This window comes from Xyrauchen texanus, chromosome 22 (assembly GCF_025860055.1).
Source record: "Xyrauchen texanus isolate HMW12.3.18 chromosome 22, RBS_HiC_50CHRs, whole genome shotgun sequence".
Taxonomy (NCBI): Eukaryota; Metazoa; Chordata; class Actinopteri; order Cypriniformes; family Catostomidae; genus Xyrauchen; species Xyrauchen texanus.
The window spans coordinates 20,583,338-20,604,588 of record NC_068297.1 but is presented as its reverse complement, the minus strand read 5'-3'; the positions used below and the strand labels follow the sequence as shown (position 1 = coordinate 20,604,588).

The following is a 21,251-nucleotide window of genomic DNA, read 5'->3' as shown; positions in this document are numbered from 1 at the left end:
AAACAAACACAAATACAATGTTTAGATTCTTTTAACAAACCAAATAGCTTTGAACTGTGTTTGATATAATGGCAAGGGATTTTCTAGAACAAACTTAGCCATTTAGCTTGATTACTCAAGGATAAGAGGTTGGAGTGATGGCTGCTGGAAATGGGTTCTGTCTAGATTTGATCAAAAATGACTTTTTTCATATAGTGATGGTGCTGTTTTTTATATCAGTAACGTCCTTACTGATCAGTTGAATGCCACTTTGGTGAATTAAATGACCAATTACCTTCCGAAACAGCAATATCTGTACATTATTCCAAACTTTTGGCTGCCAGTGTATGTTCCCACACATTTTTATTTTAAAAACCTGCACTCAAGCAGATATTTTTAAAGAATAGTTCTCCAACAAATGTAAATTCTTTCATCATTTACTCACACTCATATCTTCCATACCCGTTTGATTTTCTATGTTATGCAGATAACTAAACAAGATGTTTATTTGAAAATCCCAGTCTGTCTTTTCAATACCGTGGCAGTGGATAATATCTCACTTTAAAGCTTAAAAATGACCCAAAAGTATTATAAATGTAGTCCTTGTGGCTTGTGGCTCAGATTTCAAGTCTTCTGAAGGCATACAATAACGAAGTTTGTTGAAATCATCCCCTTAACCGGCCTTCATCCCAGCTTACAGTACCTTTCAATATCCATTATTATAACTTTCTTATTATAACTAATCCAGACCCTAACCCTTATCCAATCTACCATTTCATCTCCTCTACCTAGACATTCACAATATGTTTAATGCATTCCCCAAATGCTGATGTCCTCCCTCACTCCAAAGACAGCATGTAGCAGCAACAAGCACTGTTTCATATGCAATTCCATTAGGCTTTCATTATGATCTCCAGGAGCTCAGGCCTCTTTTAAATGTAATGAAGAAGGGAATATTCTGTCTTGGGTCAAAGTCAGGGTGACTTCGCTTCAGCACATGGCATCAGTTCCACAAACTCATCGATCTAAAAGCTTGTGATAATGTGTTGTGATATTGCCCTGGACACAAGATCTTCTGTGGATCCCAGGCTCCCTTGTGAAAATATTTTAGTTTATAACTGCACGACCAGAAGAACACAGTTAAGCACTTATGTCGAATTATTTTCAGTAATGCTAGCAAATTCTGATGTATTTTGTATTTCATGTTTTCCTGCAGGTTATGTGGTCTGCTCCACTCATACCCAATGGGGAAATTGAACCGTATGAAATCTGCCTGCCTCACACACCAATACATCTGTGCTCAGTCACACCATCATAAACCTGGTGCCCTACACCAACTACAGCATCACCATCCTCACCTGCTCAGGAGGTGGATGCCATGTCATGGGTTGCACTGAGAGATTGCCCACATTGTTTACAATGTCAGCCACAATTCCACAGGGCCTGCCATCCATTTTAGCCTAGAATGTATATGAAAGAATTAGGGATAGTATCATGTTACACAACAGGACATGTCAAAAAGTTCCCAAAAGTATTTTTATGATATCTACCCATCTTGAAGAACATGATGATCTGCAACCCCAATTATAAAAAAATTGGGACAGTATGAAAAATGTGAATAAAAACAAAAAGGAGTGATTTGTAAATTATATTCAGCATTTGCTATATTGAAAGCACTAAACTACACATTATATGATATTTTACCTTGTGATTTTCATATTATTATTTTTTTTAAATGTACAGTAATTTCAAATCAGTTGATTGCAACACACTCCAAAAAAAAAACTGAATGCACGTGATCTCTGATCCCTCAGACATCGTTGTCTTAAAAACATCATTCATAAGTAATGGACATCATGAGCATGGGCTTGGGATTACTTTAATAACCTTTGTTAGTCAACACTGCTTGCCACAAGTTAAGACTTTGCTATGCAAAGCAGAAGCCCTACATCAACTTTGTCCAGAAGCGCTGCCGACTTCTCTGGGTTCAGTCTCATCTTAGATGTGAAGTAGAACAGTGTAACTGTGTCGTTTGGTCTGAAGAGTTGTAAGATTATATATGCAGAAGAATTCCAACAACATGATTCGAATCTATGGAAAAACCCAGCCTTTCAATTTGGAATGTGTCAACGTCATAAATTACAGGCCGTCATCCAGAACCCCCACACAGTTAAACCAGGCTGTTCTACACAACTCTAAGACATTTCATCTTAATCCAGCCTAGCCTGATGTACCTCTTTAAAATGTGTTTAATGTTTCATCCATGTTTAACCAGTATTATTTTGTAACCAGAAATTTTCATGTTTTGTTACCTACACGTATAACATCTATGAAAAAATGTCATGTTTAGTATGTAAGCATTCGCTGGCTTATGCAGAGAAAGCTGATGACAACGAATATCATGTCTCTTGTACCATTCTCAAGATATAAAAGCTCATGAATAAATATGCACTAATTTTGAGTGGGAGATTTGAGTCTGAAACAAAGGACCATAACTCAACTGTCGGAAAAGACAGCTCAGTTGACCTGGACTCTGAAAAGTCACGTCTGGTTGGCGCAGGACACCTTTGGGGATGCGGCCAATTTCAGTTCAAATATTTCCAAACAGGAAGAACATGCTCTCTTGCGTCTCTTCTCTTTTTTCCTCTCTTGTCTCTCCCTCTTCAGCTCTCCTCTCTTCTGCCTGCACGTGCTTCGTCTGGTCGCTCCGCTGACTGCCAGGTCCATGCCATGTGAGGCCCAAGGAAGCTCGGGACTTGACGTCCTGAGAAGGAATGAGAAGGCCTCGCTTCAAAGCTAACCCCATAATTCATACAGACAATAAAACTTTGATCATACAGAGGTCAAAACATCGACGGAACAAACTTTCGACCAAGCGCCAAGAACCAAGAAACACAAAGAACGCAAGGAAACACCATAAAGACACGCAAGTACATCTCCAATATGGTGCTCAAGGTGCTGGTGTATTAATTAAATAATTGGGTAATCCGATAGCAAATAGATGTAGACTCAAAGAAGGATAAATTGTTCTTCAGGTATTGTCAACAGACACCATAAAGTTAATTTTTCACTGTACTGATCATTTATTTCACATTCTGTCACTTTTCACCAACCTGTCTCATGTATATATGTGTTAGATTAGATTTATGTTTAGAATAGTAATCAAGTTTGTCTGTGTTCAAAGACATCATGACTGTGGTATATTTTGATAAATAATCTCATCCCTGTTTCTAAAAGATTTAGCTTCAAAGCTGTACATAAATACGTGTGATGATATTTTCAATAAGCCATGAGAATAATATCACTCCAATAAGTGAATTAATCATAATTCACTTATTAAATCATAAATCATAATTCACTTATTGAAGTTAATTCCTTACAGAAGAAATTGTGAGCTGATACAACTAGACGTTGTATTACCATTTAAATGGTGGAGAATCTATTAAGACAAATAATCTAGTTATTTGTTATTTATCTCATTTATAATGGTTGTCGAAAGCGACTAATTCAGTTTAATTTAGTTCATAGCTCACATAGCTTTTATAGAGCCTAAATTCCCTTCTAAATTTAGCATACCAAATATCCTTACATAAAATGGTGTGAGAATGAGAGCAATTCAAAGATCACTTCTAAATGTCACATTTCCTTTATTCCTACATTAGTCCACATTTCAAAACATTTTTGAAAAATCCAGGCCAAAAGAGGAAGAGGACCATCCAAGCTGTTATTAGAGTCAGGTCCAAAAGCCAGTATCTGTATGGGACAGGGGTGTGTCAGTGCCCATGATATGTGTAACTCGCACATCTGTGAGAACACCATGAATGTAGACTGATATGTAAACATTTTGGAGCAACATATACTGCCATCCAGCAACACCTTTTCCAGGGACATCCCTGCATTTTCCAGCAGGACCACTTCAAACCACATATTGGTTTCAAGTACATGGCTGTGTGAGCGGAGAGTGCAGGTTCTAAATTGGTCTGCCTGCAGTCCTGACCTGTCTCCAATTGAGAATGTGTGCCGCATTATGAAGCAAACCATTCGGCAATGAAGACCAAAACAATTGTGCAGCTAAAGACCTAAATAATGGATGAATGGGGAAAAGTCCACTTTCTAATCTTAGAAATGGTGATTTTTCACAGTGAAAAAAACTCGACTGCCCCAACATTTTTGGAGCATGTTGCAATCATCTGACTTGAAATTACTGTACATTTAAAAAAACAAGCAATGATATTCACGGGTTAAAACATCATATAATGTGTAGTTGTAATGCTTTCAAGATAGCAAGTTAAGGGTGAATAAATTTACCAATCACTAATATTTGTATTTATTAGCATTTTTCATACTGTCCCAACTTTTCCAGAATTGGGGTTGTATTTAAAGGGGTCATGAAATGCAATTTTTTATAATTTTATTATCTTCCCTGAGGTCCACTGAAAATGTCAGTAAAAAATGTTGCACCAAAACTGTCACAGTTTAGTAATAAACGATAAATTTCCACCCTCTCTCTGGCCCTCTGACTGACTTAGTTTTGGCCTCAGCGTCTCCTTTAAACTTAAATTTAAATGCCCACAATTCAGATTGGCTAAGATCATGCAGCCCCTCGAATTTATTGATATTTGAAACTCAATCGGAAGAGAATAAACAAGCTCTCCACAACATTATGAAGTTAAATTTCAGGGTTTACACATAACGCACATCAGACACATTGCATCAGAATATATTAAACTGTTCACTCAAGCACATCAGCACCATAACCATCAAACAGTCATAACATATGAAATATTCATGAATGAAACATTTTTGCTGTCAAGATTTTCCATTTCATGACCCCTTTAAGGATGTATGGTTTGTAGAAAGTTAAAATGCACTTTACTGTTCTTCAAAAGCAAAATCAATGGAATAATAGTGGAAAGTATAAACAATTCATATAGAATAAGACATTCTAAAATCAGTAGAGCGTAATACATAATGTGTAAGACAACAGCGAGCATCTCCCTTGGTTGTGAGGACCGTAAGTGCAACGTAAAAGTTCTTGTTCTTACAGTATATTTTAGTCTGTTTTTGAGCTGATTAGGTGGTAAATAAAGGTCTGTGTTCACGGCGGATGTTTAAAATTCATGACTACTTTCCCCACTGCTGCTCTGTTTGTTTAACTAGGCTTATAAAGCACACATTAAGCTGAGCTCTCCTGATTACAGGCAAAATTAGCATTATTGCTGAGGGAGAGAAAAAAGCGAGAGAGAGAGAAGACAAAAGCAGAAACTCAGCGAAACAGCGGTACGGGTGAAATGGCAGGAGGATTGTAGGAGTGGAGCAGTCTCTGATTATCTGGTAGTTTCCGCTGCCCTCAGATTTGAGCTGTTGAGACGGAAAAGCCAGCAGTCCCTGGCCTCACGTCCCCCTAAAGATTTGAATCTGTGGTACAATGTTTATGCAGGAACCAAATTGTTTCATGAAGATAAAAGCCTTAGCAGGTGAGATTACTGAAATTAGCTTTAATGCAAACTTTGCTTGTGTGTACAAAACTGTTTTCGTGCACCGATGCCATCTTTTTTAATGCCGTTCAAAGATACTTTGAGCAAATATTCTATAGAATTAAATTGTTTTCAGCTAATCTTTCTCTGGCACTCCTTCCACTGTATGTTGAAAGACTCTAACATAAAATCCCCAATTGTTTCCCTTGTATCACAGGTTCTGTCATTTCGATTCATGTCAGACTTAGTTGCAAAGTTTTCAGTCCTTGTGAAAGATTAACTTTGAGCTTTATTTATGTAAAATATTTAAATGACTTTTCAAGCAGCGATATTAAAACTCACTTGAAAAGTATACACAGAGGGCCCTAAAAAGTATTCAGGCAATTGTGGAAACTTAGCCTCACTTAAAAATATGTTAATTTCATTGCATTATTTCCAAAAATATTAAATCAAGTTGCATTTGCAAACAATAGTGGTCTTGTCTTAGTACTAACTTTTTTAACCCAATTTTGGAATTATTTTTAACCATCTGGTCCCAGGGTTATTTTAAGTGGATGTATGAATTCAGATACCCTCAACTTCTAAAGTGTCTTTGCATAGTTATTACTCGTGCATTAACTATTGTCTGAACTTGTTCCAATAGGTCTGACAACCAGAATGTGTCCAAATACAATGTTTTTAATTTTGAACAATATAGCTAAAGTTGTATCATTCGAAAACGTATAAACATTGTTTTGTGTGAAAAGTGTGCTTTCTTTAAATAAATGCCACAATTATATGTTGTCATCCAATGCAAAGAAATTCATGCATTTTTAAGTGTGACTTAGGTACCCAAATACATTTAGGGCCACTGTGAAAGACATTGATCTCGTGCTTCTGTTGTCTCTTTACCTGAGTTTCAGTATCAAAGCAATAATAAATATAGCCAAAATTCGATGTTTTGTATCCAGTCAAGACTTGGAGAAAATGTGTCTCCATGTACAAATATCCGGGAATTTTATAAACCAGGTGTTATGAATGCAGGAGAAGGCAGACAAGGAGTTTGGATCTATGTGCGGTTTTTATTGGACAACGGAGAAAACAGGAACAAAGGAAAAAAACCACGATGGGCAAAACAAAACTAAGACAGGAGAACATCGAAGGTACACGGAAACTGGATGAACACGACAAGACAGGCAGGGCAGGCAAGACAACAGGATCCGGGCATCAACAAACATAGGAACAGTGGGAACATGAACATTCAACGAACGACCAGGAGTGGAAAGCACACAGGGTTTATATACACAAGGACAGGATGATTGCAAATGATAAACAGGTGCGAACAATGACACAATGATGGCAGTGATGAGGGCAGGGAACTATGGGAAATGTAGTGCATGACAGTGACATGTGAAACGCGGGGCAGACAACAGGGAATCGTAACACCAGGCCTGGAAAACTCAGGGAAAAGACAGGGAAAAGGCATAGAATTCAGCATTTTTCCTAGCTTTGTATCTGAATGATTCAATAGCAAATTGGTCTGAATTTATTGATTTATTTATATTATTTTGTATTTTTTTAATCCTTATCCAGTAATCACAAAGGACTGGAATGGTCACGGAAAAGTCACGGAAATTAATTGGTCAAAAAGTGTGGGAACACTGTATAATAAACTTGAATCTTGAAATAATCTGTATTTAGACACCTTGGTTTCGAGGTTGACCTTTGAGTGTGTCCTGTCTTTCTCTATATTTCTGTTCTCAGCACTGCAAGATTTACAGGGAAGTGTGAAGGACTATATCCTGACAGTGCAATCCACCCAGCACAAGCAGAACCTTACACTTGACCATGCTGTGACCTCTGTGGTAATCTCTGACCTGCAGCCAAGTATGGAGTACAAGCTCTCCTTGACTGTGTCCAATGACACCACCAGCCCTGAAGTCATCTGCACTAATACAAATGTGAGTTTATTCCGCATGCATATTTGGTACACACATCTACTTTTACTGCCAATCCAAAGGGCCAAAGAATTCTAGAATATTGTTAAATTGAGATGTTTTAATTGATTCTTGCAAATGAAGCAAAGCAACCCATTTATCCATGTATTGTTCTTTAATATCTATGAGACTGCACCAGTTCTTTTAATGGAAAACAAGGCTTTCTTTACCCCATTTGTTTTTTCTACAGGTTTTCTCATTTAAAATCACATTAATTAAATAAATAATGTATGTTATATTATAGAAACATGAGAGAAATGAAAATAATATGAATGTCTGCCAAGCTTCTCAAAGTACATTCAAACTTTTAGTGGTCCAGGTTGTAATATAGAAGTTACCAGACTAAAAATGCAGTATCTCTATATGTTTAACTGGGAAAGTGGGTGGGTGGAATTTGGACTGAAGATATTGTCTAATTATGGTTTTCCTGTCAACACTTCAAGAGTTTCTGGGATCTCTGTCAGCCTGCCTCTCTCATATCACTCCAGCAGCCCTGTGCGCATGGAGATAAAAAAAAAATCTGAGGAGAGGAACTGATTGATTGAATATTTCCCTCCATACTCTAAAGGGAAACCTCACAAGCTCCTGACAAAATTTGCCTTTTCCAAAATGTTGATATCTTGAGTTAACCTCTGTGCTATGATCAATAGTCATTAAGCTGTCCTTCTCTCACACAGTTAATGTACTGATGCAGTGATAGCACAGGAAACAGATGAAACCTCAGCAAACCTCTCAGTTCCTACCCATTGTGCTCTCTCACACACCTACACTCACGGCAGGTGAACCCTTTTTTTAATTACATTATATTTTACTGAAATCTGTCACAGGGTAACGTGCTGTAGATTGAAAAAAAAAACAGACTTCCTGAAACCTGAGACTGCTTCCTCTTGCTTCCAGTGTTAATATTGTTCATGAAAACAAAACGAAATTCAGTTAATTTATTAACTGGATAAAAAATTAACATGATTGGATAAACTGAAAATAAGGTAAAATATATTTTCAGGACTCCAAAATGAACTAAACCGATACAATGAACAATTAATTCATTGATAATCAGTATATTGTACAATCTGAAACCATGATGGCTAAGATGACGTCACAGATGGCCACCTTGGTGTTGAGCTCTCCATTTCTTTTGTTGTTTTTGTTTGTCCTGTGTTTAGTAATTTTTATCAGTTAATAATCAGTTTTTCCAGGGACGAACACCCTGGTAAACACCCCCCACCACCCCGCTAATCAAAATGCACTTATGATCAGTGAATAGGAGGTGTGCCGGGTCTTCCGGAAACAAAAGACAAGGAAAGCACAAGGCCCAAACAGTGTTTCACCCACTTGTCTAAAATCCTGTGCTGAACAGATGCCCAGATAGCAAAAAATATCCGCACGGCTTCTTTTTGCCGCCGTCCCTAAGCTGTCGGCTATAGGTGCGTCCCACTGGCGGGGATGAAACGTTTGCCGGTGAATTCGTCACTCCCATTTCTTGCGATATGCCGCCGGCAGTCAGACGGCGGGCCGCCCGCTTCATTTTCTCTGGCGTTTGCCTCGGGCTGATCGACCGCGGGTGGCTGGCGGCAAGCCGCTTTGAAATACAAGGATTTCTACTCTCATAATCGACCAGCCATGTTGGCTATTATTATTTTTTGCTCCAAAGCCATTAGGGTTTATAACAGAGTCTTGACTCTTGATTCCATGATAAGGTAAGGTTTAGGAAATGACATTTAAATTACTTTGAAACTCTGAAGCGATTATACAGTAATATATGTAAAATATATTGAATTATTTTATGCACTTGAAAATTGTTTACATTTCTTTGATTGCTGCGCATTTGAGACATGCACCAATAAACCAAAAAGAATTCCTTTTGTAAAACTTACTTGGCAATAAATATCTTTATGATTCTGATTAGGTTTTAAAATAGATATTTAATTCATGGTATGAACAATTTAGCAGAATAAATTGATGAAGTTAGACTTTTCACGAATGTCTGACTATCAGTGAACAGTGAAAGACATCTGCAACATGGCCAAAATCTCGGGTATACTTTAATTTTTTTATTAATTTGCAACCATGGTGATATCTGTCATAAACATGAAAATCCCTGTTTTGACGTGAAGGATAAACTCAATGAAAAGCGAAATTATCCTCTGGTTTCACAGTTGCGTAGAAATTTTGTTTATGTCTACATTTTTTCCAACCTCGATTTTTTTTTTTGTTATTTTACCTTTTACAGGTTTTGCAATTATGACCTGTACAAATGTTTAAGAAAGTGTTAAAGTCCCTGTAAAGGCAATAAAAAAATTTTTAAACGCATTATAAATGTTAAATGTATTGCTAAAACACATTACAAAGACTGAACTGTGAAGTTCCGCTGTCGCCATATCTGTTTCCGGTTTACTTGTGCGTCGCCCAAAATGTCTGTTTTTACTCGATGTCTCCAGAATCTTCCGAAAATACGCGTCAGCGATGTTCATCGCATTGTTGATGCCTGGTCCCCTGCTCCGACAAGCAAGAGGGACAAGGGCTTTAAACTCTACATATCGAGTTATCTGCACAACTACAAGGGTAAGTATTTTAATCTAATGTGGTGTGCCGGCAGATAGCGGCTAAGCTAGTTCGCCACGTGTACATTTTTTATGTAAGGTTAGTATAGAAGCTTGTTTTTTCTTAGTTTTAAAGCAGACTGTTTGTTAATTTTTGTGATAATTGTATTATAAATTATATTAACTTGCTCTCCTCTCAGTTTCTAATAAAGATCAGGGCACAGGTGAAGTCACTGTCAGGGCATTGTGCAACAGGTCCACGAGGAAAACAGATAAACCTCACAGTTTGAGTGTATGGTGAAGCTAGAATTGATAAGACCGCAGTTACAGGCTTGTTACTTTAATAGCCCGATGTTCCTGGGGACTCGGCTAAGGTTATTCATGTTTAATGTAACTCAAATCAAATGAAAACAGTTATTGTAGGCAGGTAAGTTTCCCTAGCTGGTCCCCTCTGTGTAAAATGCGTTCTTATTCAAGTTTTCAACTCAGTCATTCATTTAAGATGCAATCTTGTGTTATAAGTATTAGGCTATCATGATTATACAGTGAGCAAGCTATATAAATAAGTATTTAATATAATAAAAGTGTAGAGCAACAACCGAGGGTGTAAGGTAAAGGCTGAATATTGTAGATTTAGTACAATATGTTGCATGTTTGAATTTAAAATACCTGTGGATATGCAGGAGCACACACTCTACAAAGGCCTGACTGGAGATGTGCCTGATCTATCCGTCCTTCAGGTGAGTAGGGATACAACAATAGCAAATTTCACTGTACAGTATGATATATCAACCAAAATCTGTTTACCAATATTTCATTATTTTCTTTTTCCTCCCCTTTTACAAACAAATATTCTGCTTCAAAGAAAAAAATGAAATTGATGTTATCATAAGGGTTCTTCATTATGAACTTGTATGCCATGCATAACATACTGTGGATAGAAATTACAGGGAAAGTTACTGGTATGATAATTGTGGTTATATTATATTACTATTATATTTAGTGTATTGCTAATCAATATATTGTTACTTCCCAGGTGACAGCAGCTCACTTCAAGAGCAGGTGAAGCAAGTTGGGACAATGTTGAAGACATTTGCTCGCACTGGGCAATCGGGTACAACTTGCAAACAACACCTGTGGTTGTTGGTTTAATTCCCACTGGGGCCACCTGTACATGTAGTAGACCTAGATATAAATGTCATAGTTTAGTAGTTGAAGGACCAGGACTGACTACTTTATTCTTTTATTCTGGGAATCCCTGTAGGTGCAGATCAAACCCTAATGCTGCGACGTCTTGGAGTTTGGCGATGTTGTGCGTAGCATGGACAACAAAATGCTATGCTGCAACATTTCAGTGCCAATGTGTCTGTTGGAGAGTTATCCCTGCCAGGGGATCTGTTACTCCCCCCTAGACACCCAGGAAGATTTGGCGTTGCTTGACAACAGTTTGAGGCAGGATAAAGAGCTCCAGCAACGATTTGTAAGTGTGCCGATTTCGTTTATAACGCCATAGGGTAATCTAAAAAGTCAAATTAAGATTGTACACTGCATATTCTACAGTCTGAATCCACAGCCTGTCACATTGTAAATTTATGAGAAGCTTCAGAGAAATGTAATTTGTAACATGTTTTTTTTGTATTTTCAGCTTCAGTTTTTGGCAATCAAATGTGGGAGGGACCTAAAGACAACCGTGTGGCGAATGCTTCAGAGTATCTTCTCTAATCACCTTTCCATCAATACAACCTGGACTGGTGTAGGGGATAAAGCATGTTTTAGAGACATGTTCCTGAAGACCATTGTTCAAAGTAAGTTGGATATTTTTTTATATTTAAGTAGATGTGTATGACCTTATGCCATTCAAATGGAATGACAGATCTTTATTTTCTACAGGAGCCATCCGGAAGAACCCGGCAACCCAGGATGCCACTGATGAGGCGATCCAGGTTAACGTTACGCGTTACCTGAAAGGAGCATCTGAACATGAAGGTGGAAAAAGGCGCCGCACAGCTGAGAGGGACCCACAGCTGACCCCTTAAACCTAGGCTGACTACTGACACCCAGCATCACTGACAACTGGAACCCTTTCTTTATCCTGCAGTCAGTAACATCAAGACCCCTAAAAAAGCCTGCTAAAAGTGTCAGAATACACTCACCCAATCCACACTGTTCACTGTGGATTTTATTTTTTTTTTTTCTCTCGTGACCCTGCTTTGAGGGAAGCTCCTTGGATGAATATGGGATGGTTTGTGCTTTTATACAGGCGCACGAGGAATCACTGAAAATATGCCAATTTGCACTGCCTCATTCTGGAGGTCGGGGAAAACCGGTGATTCTTAGCCCAATACGCCACGCAGTCCCCAACCTCTCCAGACATTCTGATTGGCTGTGTTCTCTACAGCCAGATTTTCTGCTGTTAATTATATTTATTCCCACTTGTTGTCATGTGTAAGTTGAATGTCAAAATGTATATTATACCTGTTATCCTGCACATTCCTTGATACCAAAGATCTCAATTATTTCATATACAATTAGCTGCTTATTTCATTGTTACAGTGCTTAACTATTCTATTTTTAAATATAGCTTGTAAATCCTAGATTATACATCTAATACTTGATATTTACACATTATCTGGTATCAAATATTCTACTTACCGTGACTTTAGTATTGCTTATTTCATTCCGTCAGTGCTTAACGATTCTATTATAGTTTGTAAATCCTATTTCATACCTCTGATACTTGATATTGCACATTAACTAGTACCAAAAATTCTACTTTCATTCAGTCACAGTGCTTAACTGTTATTCTATTGTTAAATATAGCTTGTAAATCCTTGTGCCACAGGTCAGCATTGCAGTTATAATGGTATATTCTACTCCAGAGCTTTACTCTAAATTATTACCACTTAACCTATTGTTAGAAATGACTTGTAAATATGATGTTATACCTCAATTTATTTGGTATCCTGCACTTTATTTGGTACCAAATATCCTCATTGCTTATGTTTACTGGTAATTCTTTTTATTAATTATTCTATTTAATAATTATTGTAAGTGTTACAATAGTGTTTTTAAAAAAAAAAAAAAACATTTTTTACCAAAATTGAATTGGAAACCTGCATGTTCTTTAGTGTGTGTGTGTGTGTGTGTGTGTGTGTGTGTGTGTGTGTGTGTGTGTGTGTGTGTGTGTGTGTGTGTGTGTGTGTGTGAAGGCAGCCGCCTTCCTACGAAAGCGGTAGGAAGGCGGCTGCCGCTTAAAAGCAGCTGCCGCGCGGTCGCCATCAAGCGTGTTTGCGATATCGCCATTCTGCCGCTTCTACTGCCACCGAGCACGCCAGCGCCCGCCGACTTATTGCTATCTGGGTGGCCCTCATCTTTACAAAGATCTTCAACAGATCACATAATTATTTATTTTTTTATTAAAATAATCACTTTTTCAAAGGTATAGCCACAAGACAGAAAGTATATGCATGTAAACATGATTTTAGTGTGATAAAATCACTTATTAAACTTTTCTGTGTAATTTTCTGTGTAATTTAAAAAATAATACAAACGTTTTAACAGAACAATTAATGCAAATGCTTTTGTAAAATTATAAGCTCCACATTTCTGTGTTTAAACCCTCCAAAAATTGTCCCCATTCACTTCCATTGTAAGTGCCTCACTGTAACTTTGATCTTTGCTTTTTTTTAAGAAAAGGAGGAAAGAGTCGAAGGTAATTTTTGTGATAATCAACATTATGCCACAAATGCTGTCATTTGAGTTTAACTTTCACTGAACCTAGAATATTTTTTTACACTGGAGTTGAACTTAAATATAATTTTAGGCTGCTATGAAAGTGCATAGATTGCCAACAGAAAAGTTTGGGTAAAGTCTTGCATTTATAGCACAGTGGTGAAAATTACATGGAATGAGTTGCTTCAGAAGATAGCACTGATATCAGTTGCATCCAAGTATGTCTTAAGCTCTTTCGGTGTCAAAATATATAATAATATATATTTATATCATATATATATATATATATATATATATATATATATATATATATATATATATATATATATATATATATCATAATTGTGATTATTAATATTGTGATGTCATATTAACACTAATAATATTTTCTGTTTAAAACGTCATGGTTACTGTTGTAACTTCTGTTCCCTGATGGAGGGAACGAGACTTTGTGTCAATGTAGTTACACTAGGGGTTGATCTTTGAGAGCCCCGAACACCTCCCATTCATTGATTAAAAGCTAATGAGAATTGCCGAATGGAATTTGCATGCCACTCACCTGGACATACTGGTATAAAAGGAGCTGGAATGCCCACTCCATTCAGGTTTTTTGCTGAGGAGCCGAGACAAGGTCCGACCATTTAAGCGGCTAGTACATTGTTGTGACAAGAGGGATACAATGTCTAATTCCCTCCATCAGGGAACGGAGGTTATGACAGTAACCATGACGTTTCCCTTCTGTCACTCACTCTTTGTTGTGTCGATGTAGTGACACTAGTGGTCCCTATAAAAAACGTCACAACAGCTGAACCTTGTTACGTGAACTGCTGATGCAGATGCAAGCAAGCTGCTGCAGGCGTAATAGCTGGATCATCAGTCTGCACATAACCTCCCCCAATGCCCCAAACAACGTCATGTAGTTCCCCACATCCCCGAGGGGGGGGGGAGTGACGTAACTAGCATGGGAGCAGGCCGCTCCCTGAAGGGGGTCGTGGGAACCTTGGGCACACAGCTCGGTCAGGACCTCAGGTTCAGAGAATCTGCCGGACTGAACTCTTGCAGGTCCCCAACCCTCTTGATGGAGGTGAGTGCAATCAGGAGGGCCGTTTTCAAGGAGAGGGCTTTCAGCTTGACTGACTCTAGCGGCTCAAAGCGGGCTCCCCATAGGCCCAGGAGGACCACGGAGAGATACCATAAGGGGAAGAGGCGTGGCCTGGGAGGATTTAGCCTCCAGGTGACTCTGAGGAACCTGATGATCAGGTCGTGCTTCCCTAGGGACTTACCATCCACTGCATCGTAGTGGGCCGCTATAGCGGCTACATATAACTTCAAGGTGGAGGGGGACAGCCGCCGCTCCAGCCTCTCCTGCAGGAAGGAAAGCACTGACCTGTCTGCACATCTCTGGGGGTCTTCTGCTTTTTGAACAAACGCCACTTCAGTGCATAAAGCTGGCTGGTAGAGGGAGCTCCGGCTTGAGAGTTTGTGTCTACGACTGGTGGTGGTAGGCTACTTAGATCTTCTGCATCCCATCTAAGGGCCAGACATGGATGTTTTAGAGTTCTGGGCACAGATGCCAGATGGTGCCCCATCCCTGAGAAAGAAGGTCCTTCCTCAGGGGAATCTTCCAGTGAGGTGCTGTCATAAGGAGCGTGAGGTCTGAGAACAAAGTCTGGGTAGGCCAATATGGGGCCACGAAGGTGACGTCCTCCCTGACTTTTCACAGTCTGTGCAATTAGGCTCACTGGGGGAACGTATATTTGTGCAGCACCCGGAGCCAGATGTGTGCCAGTGCGTCTGTCCCGAGGGGGACTCCCGTCAGCGAATACCAGAGCAGGAAGTGGGAGGATTCCCGTCAAGCGAACAGATCTACCTGTGCTTTTTAGAATCGACTCTAAATCAGCTGAACCACCTGGGGGTGGAGTCTTCACTCTCCGCTGAGCGTTGCCTGCCACAAAAGCACATCCACTGTGGCATTGAGGCTGCACAGATTACGAGTGGCCCGCAGCGACCTCAGCCGCTGCTGACTCCAGAAGAGGAGATGGCAGGTGAGAAGAGCGTACTCCGCCTTGGTGATTTATATGTGCTACTGTTGCTGTGTTGTTGGACACCTGCTTGCCCTGGATGAATGGCAATAGCCTCCGCAGGGCGAGTAGTAAAGCCAGCAACTCTTGGCAGTTGATGTGCCAACACAGTCGCGGTCCTGACCAGGAACCAGCGGCTGTGCGCCCATTGCACACGGCAACCCAGCCCAGTTTAGAGGCCTCTGTGGTGACTACGACACGCTATCATTGAGACCGAGTCTAACTCCATATGGAGAAAAGAGATGCTCTGAACCGGGGAGAGCTTGCTCTTTTCACAGTTGACCTAAAGCTCTAGATGGCTGAGATGCCTGAGCATCAAATCCCTGTGCACACACAGCAATTCTCAAGAGTGTGCTAAAATCAGCCAGTCATCGAAGTAGTTGAGTATGTTGATGCCCACTTCCCTTAATGAGGCAAGAGCTGCCTCTACGACTTTCGTGAAGATGTGAGGGGACAGGCCGAAAGGGAGGACCTTGTACTGATACGCCTGGCCGTCGAAAGCAAACCATAGGAAGGGTCTGTGTTGAGGTAGAACCGAGACGTGAAAGTATGTGTCCTTTAGGTCTACCACAAACCAATCTTGATGCTGGACGCAAGTCAAAATGTGTTTTTGTGCCAGCATCTTGAATGGGAGTCTGTGTAAGGTCTGGTTCAGAACTCGCAGGTCTAGATTGGCCGCAACACACTGCCCTTCTTTGGCAAGATGAAGTAAGGGCTGTAGAACCCTTTCCCCATCTCGGCTGGAGGGACAGGCTCTACCTCCGCACGCAGGGTGAGGCGGATGCTGCTGAACCGAACTGAATCACGTAGCCGAGTCGGATGGTCCTGGCCAACCACCGCAATGGGTTGGAAAGCATAAGCCACACATCCAAGCTCCTGGTGAGGGGCACTAAGGGGACGATCGTGTCTGAAGTTCCTGGAGGTGGGGCCTTGCAGCGGGGGAGAGCAGGTGACAAGGTGGCTGCGCTGAGGGAAACATCGAAGCACTTACCTTGCTCTGCGTACCCGGCATTAGGTGGGTTACCGACTGAGGAGGAAGATCTCTTTGGTTGGCCTCAAGACTCGTCACAACTGGCTGGCCGTAGGTATGGCGCAGCCAGGCATGCGGAGGCAGGGGGGTCGTGTTCACGGGGCCCCAGCCTGCGTGTGCTTGGTGTCTGGTCACCGTGACAACAGCGGTTGTGAACACCGATTATGTGACCCAAGGAGTGAGGAAACCGATCTCTTTTTAACATTGTGGGCATCGCAGCCCGTTCGGGGTGGGGCAAACAAAATAGAAAAGGAATCAAAGAATATACCTCCCGGCCCTCCAGCAGGGACGGAGTGGTCTGGATACCAGTTTCATAGCAGACTTCTCACTCACTGGGTTGTCCGCCTCAGGGAGCTTAGGAGCCTTCCCGGTCCTTGTGCCGGCTCGTGAGACGGGGGGTGTCAGCTTCCTGAGTGGGGCTCTACGCTGGGGCCGAAAACTGGGCTCAGGTTGAGGCAGATCTGCCTGGGCTTTCGCCGCCACAGGGGGACGCCCTCGGTGAGCAGACGGGGTGCAGTATCTTGAGCAGTGCCGGGGCAAGATGTGCTGGATGGCCTCTGTCCGCTTCTTCACCGCAGAGAACTGCTGGGCGTAGTACTCAATGGTGTCAGAAAAGTCAGATCTGGGAGATGGCCGTGTTGAGAAAGCGGGTTTTGACGGCGTCCCTCATCTAGACCAAATTCAACCACAGATGGCACACCTGGAACACCAAGGTGGACATTGTCTGCCCAAGTGCTCCTGCTGTGACCTTCGTCGAGCGCAGCTCCTGCAGCACATCAGGATCAGGACTACCCACGTGCAGTTCTTTGGGGGCCGTGGCAGTGAACGTCGCCCTGAAAACAGGAACCAATAATCAAGACGCAAGCGCTCAGGAGGGTTCCAGTCTGACCCTATACTCACAGTGTTCCCGGGCAAGCATGGCGGTCAGCTCTGCGTCAGCTTCCGACTGGGTGGGCAGATCTGAAGGTGGCAGACCTGAAGGTGGCAGCCCTGTCGAGTCATCGGCATCCGACATCGCCAGTGCACTCTCCGCTGCAACGATCGAAGACTCATCTTACTCGCAGGCTGGTCTCATTTCAGAACCGGATGGGAGCAAACGTGCATGCGAATGGGAGGTGCGTGGGGAATTATCCGGCGAGACTGCACCCATTGAACTCCCCAAATCGCCTCCAGCGCCAGCTGGGCCGGCCTCATACCCGTGCATGAACCATCCAAAAACGCTGCCTCAGTGTGGTCGCTGCCCACACTCGTGAGTCAGCGGCCGTGGCCGTCAGAAGCGGAGAGATAACGACCGCATCCAGAAATCACACAAAGACAGAAAGGCATCTTTATAAAGACGCATCTTTAAAAAGACGTTAAACGTCAATGTGTGTGATCTAATAAAGAAAATATACTCTTTAGCAGGAATATACACACTTTTAGTGCTGTTGAAGCACCCATGGGCGAAATCTGCACTCGTCGTGCAGAAGGAGAGAAAGCCACTGGAAATGCACCAGATATCCAACAGCATATGCTTCTGAAGAGGTGAATGGAACAGTAGTAGTATTAGCTCGCTGATAGTACAACTGCTTGCTCCGAAGTGGGCATTCCAGCTCCTTTTATTCCCTTATGTCAGGGAGAGTGGCATGCAAATTCCACTCACCAATTCTCATTGGCCTTTTCTCAAAGAATGGGAGGTATTCGGGGCTCTCAAAAGCGACCTCTAGTGTCACTACATTGACACAATGTCGAGTGAGAAACAATAGAGGAACTGTTTATTAGTTTACTAAAAGTTTTTACCTAAGTTTTTACTAAAAGCTGCAGTGTGTAATTTCTGTGCCACTTGTAGCACCAAATGGAATTGCAAAAATAATGACTGTTTCTGAAACAGGTTTCCCAAATACTCCCCCCAGCCTGGCATGTTCAGACAAACAGATAGTCCTGCCCTAAACCAAATAGCCAATGCTGCTATTTTGGGCCACATATTAAAGCACTTCAGTGTTTAAACTTGAAGCAGGGAAATTAACCTACAAATTGCTTGCTTAAAGATACACCTACCTACAGTACAGCCTTTGCATATTAAACTGGGATTTAAAAGAACAATGTATTTTACCATCAAAGAATTACACAGGAGGTTTAAAACCCACAAACCTTCAATAAGCACTGTACTGAGAGTACATTAAACTGTACAAGAAAATATTTCACATCGAATCTCTTCACTTATTGACCCTGTTGTAGAGCATGAAGTCTCTTGAAGATCAGGCTTGAATTTTTGAGGCTTTGAGTGAGAAGAGCACCAGTAATATTATTTGGAGGGAGTGTTTGTGTCAGGACCCCTGTTCCGTATCAAATTATTTTCTCTGTCCGTCATGTCATTGTTACAGTGCTTAACTATTCTATTTTTAAATATAGCTTGTAAATCCTAGATTATACATCTAATACTTGATATTTACACATTATCTGGTATCAAATATTCTACTTACCGTGACTTTAGTATTGCTTATTTCATTCCGTCAGTGCTTAAGGATTCTATTATAGTTTGTAAATCCTATTTCATACCTCTGATACTTGATATTGCACATTAACTAGTACCAAAAATTCTACTTTCATTCAGTCACAGTGCTTAACTGTTATTCTATTGTTAAATATAGCTTGTAAATCCTTGTGCCACAGGTCAGCATTGCAGTTATAATGGTATATTCTACTCCAGAGCTTTACTCTAAATTATTACCACTTAACCTATTGTTAGAAATGACTTGTAAATATGATGTTATACCTCAATTTATTTGGTATCCTGCACTTTATTTGGTACCAAATATCCTCATTGCTTATGTTTACTGGTAATTCTTTTTATTAATTATTCTATTTAATAATTATTGTAAGTGTTACAATAGTGTTTTTAAAAAAAAAAAAAACATTTTTTACCAAAATTGAATTGGAAACCTGCATGTTCTTTAGTGTGTGTGTGTGTGTGTGTGTGTGTGTGTGTGTGTGTGTATGTGTGTGCGTGTATTTATCACTTTGTGGGGACCAAATGTCCCCATAAGGATAGTAAAACCTGAAATTTTTGACCTTGTGGGGACATTTTGTCGGTCCCCATGAGGAAAACAGCTTATAAATCATACTAAATTATGTTTTTCGAAAATGTAAAAATGCAGAAAGTTTTCTGTGAGGGTTAGGTTTAGGGGTTGTGTTAGGTTTAGGGGATAGAATATAAAGTTTGTACAGTATAAAAACCATTATGTCTATGGAAAGTCCCCATAAAACATGGAAACACAACGTGTGTGTGTGTGTGTGTGTGTGTGTGTGTGTGTGTGTGTGTGTGTGTGTGTGTGTGTGTGTGTGTGTGTGTGTGTGTGTATATATAATGTTTGTATTTTTCTGTTATTTATATTGCAGTGATCTGACATCTTGTTTCAATGACAGTTACTGTACTTTGAAATGTGGAATTAAAACGCCAAATGGAAATTTGTCTGGTTTGATCAATCATTATTCTTGATAAACTGCATGCTATAAATATATATATACACAATAAGCGGCGGCAGATCGCTCGAAAAAAGCGTTTGCCTCCGACGGTCCGCCTTCGATATAACGGCGGCGGAACGGCGGATAGCCAGCGGGCCGGCCGCGGAACGAAAGCGGTAGGAAGGCGGCTGCCGCTTTTAAAAAGCAGCTGCCGCCGGCGGTGCGCCGTCAAACATGTTTGCGATATCGCCATTCTGCCGCTTCTACTGCCACCGGAGCACCGCCAGCGGCCCGCCGACTTATTGCTATCTGGGTGGCCCTCATCTTTACAAAGATCTTCAACAGAGCACATAATTATTTTTTTTTTTTATTAAAATAATCACTTTTTCAAAGGTATAGCCACAAGACAGAAAGTATATGCATGTAAACATGATTTTAGTGTGATAAAATCACTTATTAAACTTTTCTGTGTAATTTTCTGTGTAATTTAAAAAATAATACAAACGTTTTAACAGAACAATTAATGCAAATGCTTTTGTAAAATTATAAGCTCCACATTTCTGTGTTTAAACCCTCCAAAAATTGTCCCCATTCACTTCCATTGTAAGTGCCTCACTGTAACTTTGATCTTTGCTTTTTTTTTTAAGAAAAGGAGGAAAGAGTCGAAGGTAATTTTTTGTGATAATCAACATTATGCCACAAATGCTGTCATTTGAGTTTAACTTTCACTGAACCTAGAATATTTTTTTACACTGGAGTTGAACTTAAATATAATTTTAGGCTGCTATGAAAGTGCATAGATTGCCAACAGAAAAGTTTGGGTAAAGTCTTGCATTTATAGCACAGTGGTGAAAATTACATGGAATGAGTTGCTTCAGAAGATAGCACTGATATCAGTTGCATCCAAGTATGTCTTAAGCTCTTTCGGTGTCAAAATATATAATAATATATATTTATATCATATATATATATATATATATATATATATATAT

At 40.4% G+C, this 21,251-nt stretch overlaps 1 pseudogene; it reads left to right on the top strand.

Annotated features, from left to right (window-relative positions):
• The window catches only part of LOC127662676 (usherin-like), a 388,775-nt pseudogene that overhangs the window by 263,549 nt on the left and 103,975 nt on the right, over positions 1–21,251 (top strand).